Source organism: Chanodichthys erythropterus, chromosome 3, assembly GCF_024489055.1.
Source record: "Chanodichthys erythropterus isolate Z2021 chromosome 3, ASM2448905v1, whole genome shotgun sequence".
Taxonomy (NCBI): Eukaryota; Metazoa; Chordata; class Actinopteri; order Cypriniformes; family Xenocyprididae; genus Chanodichthys; species Chanodichthys erythropterus.
Window position 1 is genome coordinate 14484263 of NC_090223.1, and position 5179 is coordinate 14489441.

The window sequence follows — 5179 nt, forward strand, 5'->3', positions numbered from 1 at the left end:
TATACTGGCAATGATTGCTTGGAATAAAAGAACATGTTCCTCCTAAAATTTTGTTAAAACCTTAATTTAAACATTTAACTTTGGCACCTACAAAAAAACTAAATCTAAAATGAAAGGAAATATAACTAAAATATATACTGAAAAGATACTTTAAAAAACTGAATTGAATTACTATGCTAATTAGTAACCAGTGTCTTAAGTCAGGGTTGATTGAGCTGCATTCCAGTCATTGTTTTGGAGTAGGAGGTGGAAAAACTTTGAGTTCAAAGTTGTCTGGAATAGAGCATTTAAGTGGAGATTCCTTTACACTTATAAGAGGAATTGAGGAGTTGAGGAATATACTTTTAAATCAGAACACTTCAAATCATTAACTTATCTCTTATGTATTTCCGACTTACTGAAGCGATGTACAGATACTCATTTCAAAGTGTTCTGTGAGTCGAAAACCAAAAGAAACTTATTTTACTTGTTCAATTACAGGTATTTATCCAAACTCTCAATAACTGCTTGTTTTGAGTATTTTCTCCATTCTTCTGGAATCTCCCCCTCTCCCTCAAATGTTTTATTATGGTGTTTTTCCAGTTCTTTTTGGAATCTGCACACAAACCACTTCCAGTAAGGCAGATCAGAGAGATCAGGGGTGATGCTCCAGTCTGCACAAACTCCTCCTGCTCTTCTGTAATCTCTCCAAAGGACTGTATCATCTGAATCATTGGGATGTAAATATAGAGTGCTGTTTCCTACTGCTGATGTGCAGATATGAGTAGACAGGTTAGATGTATTATAGTAATATATCCCATTTAGACCAATGCTACGATGGAAAGGAGCACTGTGATCTCCATAATGATTTGTTATGGTGTTGGTGCAGGTGGCTCCACAGAATGGACACTGAACCCAACAGCACTGACAGAAGTGATCAATCAGTATCTCATCTGGTCTGAAATTATAATCCAACTTTACTGGAAATGTCTCTGTGTTGAATCTATTGCTGATATCAGACATTAGAGCAGGAAGTTCTTGTCTTATCACATCTTCTAGGAGGTTGAAATCATCAGCATCATGTTTCACTCCTCTGAGGTCTTTTTCAGAGAAGATCAGCACATCTGAGAGCTTCTGTGTGAAACTCTTCAACCACAAACCAACATCTCCTCTGTTCACTTGAACATGTTCAGTAGATTCATGTGCTGCTTTCATGATCTTCTGCTGCAGGAGTTCAATGTTCTTCTTCATGTTGGGTAAAACACTGACACTGAACTTATCATTGATGTACTGACTGACTTCATCTCTGATGAAACTCTTGAAGTGATGACTGGGATAATTAATGTAATCCATGTATTTGACAAAATCCTCCTCTTCTGCCAGTGTCTTCAGGATGTGTTTCTCCAGATTTGATCTGTTTCCATTCAGTGATTCACAGTTTTTCATAATTTCATATGTCAGATCTCTAGCAGTCTTCTTGTAGACACTCTGCTCAATGGGCTCTTTCAGTTTCTGACAGATGATTTCACCAAAAATGGCAGGTGATGTTGCTTCATGACAGTATTTCTGGAAAATACTGTAGTATTCTTCTCTCTTCTTCTCAACATATATTTCAGGATCATTGGCTTCTCTGAACAGTCTGTGTTGGTCAGTGATCATCTTGTTTGCTCTCGTACAGATGGAATAAACCAAATCTGTGAAGAATTCATTCTTAAACTTATATTTCACTGCTTTTTCCTCATGTTCATTTACTCTTCTCTTGATGTAATCTGTGAGTTGTTGAATGTAGCTGATGTTGTAGCCCATCTTTGCAATGTTAAATGACTGAATCATTGTGTTTGTCTGCTGTTGAACATCTGTGACTAACGACTTTATTTCAGCTTCTTTCTCTGTAGACAGAGTTCGAACGTATCCCAGTGTTTCTTTAACTCTTCTGTAAACACCATTTACAATCTTTTTAACCCCATTTTTTGTGGACTTTTTGAAAATAACCTATTCACAGTAACTTGACACAGTGAAAATCTTGATGTACTCTTTGTCCTCTTTAATTTGGTCTACAGGTAGACGCCCCTCATAGATGTCACTGAGGATCTTTCTCACATCTCTCATTAGGTCAATGTCTTTAATTGGACAAGTGTCTGGGGCAATCATATCCACACTCTGTTCCCAAAACAAATTAAACTCTTTCTTCAGTATTTCTTCATCTTTAGTATTGTCTTTGAGTTTTAAGGCGAGTTCTTTGCTCTTTTCTAAAAGAGTATTTTCATGATGTGTCCTCTGAGCATCAGTCTTTTTCTTCAGGTCTTGCTGATGAAGAATCCCATTTAATTTCTTTTTTGTTTCTCTCACAATGTTTTCCTGAAGCTCTTTGATTTTGATTTCAAATGATGTTTTCCACTCAATCAGTATATCAGCATATATGTCTTTCTCAAAGAACTCAGACATTGATTTCTCCACTTCTTCACTTGTCGTCTTCAGTTCTATTTGAAGATCAGTTTCTTCAACCTCATGAATTGCTTCATTTTCTATTTTGTTGTGTAGTTTGTTCTCAGTTTCCATCATGGCACTGCGAAGCCTCCAGGACCACTTGCTGTATTCGGTCTCCAGTTTCCTGTAGGCTGAAATCTCCAGAGAATTTCTGAAGCTGAAGACGAATCGTTCTTTCAGTAAAGCCTCCCATAGATCTTTAATACGATCTTTTAATTCAATCAGCCTCATTCTTTTAGATTTTTCCGCATATGACATAATTATTTCCTTCAGATCTTGAATATTCTCACAGTACTTTGGGTTTGGTTGTGCCATGGGTGGGCTGCCCTCCCAGAGCTGAGCAAAATACTTCACATCATTCTGAACATCAAATTCAATTACATCACTGAAACATTCTGCATCACAGTCCTCCTCTTCAGCAGCAAGTATTGTCATCTTATCCAGTGTCTCCTGCAGTCGTTTCCTTGCCTCCATGTTTTTATCTCCAGCTGTGACATCTGAGACATTCTGATGCACAAACACACAGCTGGGATTCAGTCTGACCTTCTTCATCCTCATGAAGGCCTGAACAACAATCTGAAGAATGTCCTGCATCTCAGCTGTGTTTTCTCCAAAGATGTTGATCAATGTCATATTTGCAAGACCTACAACAAATGTGGCCAGTTCATTGTCATGACCTTTGGTTGATCTTCCAGCCAGTTCTAGAGCACGAAGACCCTCAGTATCAACAACCAGAATATAATCAAAGTTCATCTTTGTTTTCATCTCATCTGACACTCTGACCAGCTGCATGAAAGCTCCTCTGGTGCACCTGCCAGCACTGACGGCAAACTGGAGTCCAAACATGGCATTCAGCATGGTGGATTTCCCAGAGCTCTGAAGCCCTAAAACTGACAGCACAAAGACTCTCTGGTCTCCCAGTTTCTGGATGAGTTAATCTAGAACAGCAGAGATCCAGACCACAGGAACATGAGCAGCATCTCCATCCATCAGCTCCAGTGGAAATCTAGAGATCATCATCTGTGCTGCAAGACTCGGGAGAGAAGAGAAGTCAAACTGCAGATCTTTCTTGTTTTTCTGCACAGATTCACATGATTCATAGATCTGACCGATCTCCCTCATAATGTGCTCCAAACCAAAGGCTGCAGTTTGAAGATCTTCAGATATTCTCTCAGGTTCTGCTTGTTTAACTTTAAGTTGTTCAGATTCATCATTATTCTCTTTCATTTTTAAGACTGCTGACCATTTTTCATTATACTTATGATGTAGAGCATAAAGGTCAGCTGATGTATATTCATCCAGGACGATTCTGAGCCATTTGATGAAAAATGTCTTCTCATGTTCAACATCCGATAATTTCTTTAATGAAGAGCTTCATAAACTCACTGATGTCAGAATCATGTTGCTGTTCGCGGATTTTCTTCATTTCTGTTTGTTTTCTACTGATGTCCATTTCAGTCTCTTCTCCTTGAGGTCGATGTAGTTCTTTGTTCTTCTGACTCCACTGATGCCACAGTTTCCCCTGATGAGGCAGAACTGATGCTTTGATTTCTGTCAGATCTTTCTTCTCCAGTAAACTCATCATCTGCTGTGCTGCTTCTCTTCCTCTCCTGCAGTCTTCATCATCTTCCTCATCTACTCTGATGTCTGAGTGTTTGGACACATCTTCAAGTCTGAAAGTGGAAGAAGATTCTGAGAGACACTCATTTATAGCTCTTCTGAGTTCTTCAGATACATCTGACTTATTTCTGTCTTTCAGACAAATTCTATATTTTTTCTTTATCTTAGATACAGCGGATTCATTCTCAGTAAAAAGACAAATGAGTTGCTTTGAGTCCTTGTAGAGTTGTTGAAGTTTTATCATGCTTCTATCATTCCTGTCCAGTTTTGGTAGAAGAACAACATTGACTGAGGACATTTCAGTGAGGATCTGCAGCTGTTTCTCATTAGCTCCTGCATCACCGTGTAGATTACAGAATGCAACACAGTCAGTGAGTTTATCATCAGATGATCCAGAGGGGCAGAACCAGGTGATCTCCACCACTCCATCCATCAGGACTCTGGTTCTGCTGCTGCCCTGGGAGTTTCTATGGAAGAACGTGTTGTGTTTCTCATTGATCAGACTGTTTATAAGTTCAGACTTGGATGAAGACACAGAGCCAAACCTGAAGAAAGACACCATTGGAGTTTCTGCCTTGTAGATCGGCTGGGTTTGACTGATAATTTCATTGTTGGTGTTTCTGATCTTCCAGCTCTTGTTGATTTGTCTGAATGTCCAGAGAGACATGTGAATGGATCAGGAACAAGCAGAGGCAGAGCGTACTGACACTGGGACAGTTTAGTGACCATCAGCTGCTTCAGGAAACCATCGGCACAATGAAACACGGCCATCTGAACATCCATCGGGTGGATTCTCTCAGATTTAGTTGTTCCTTCATTAGACACTGACTTTAAATCGAAAAAAAAATTCAACACAATCCAACTCATCATTACCGCCTTGTTCATTTTGATCTTTCTCATTGGTCTCATTAGATTTAATGCATCTTGCTCTGTAGTTCATCATCAGTAGTTTTTGTATGAAAGTCTGAATCAGCTCCTCTTCAGCATAAGAGTCATGGGACTTTAATGAATGGGCAGATGTTACCCGAAGAACATCTGCAGCTCTCAATTTGTGATGTCTGCCTTCAAGATGAAGTCTGTGAAATAGATTCAT

General features: G+C 39.1%; 1 pseudogene; it reads right to left on the reverse strand.

Annotated features, from left to right (window-relative positions):
- Positions 1 to 474: 474 nt before the first annotated feature.
- On the reverse strand, positions 475 to 5179 carry LOC137003586 (interferon-induced very large GTPase 1-like; annotated as a pseudogene).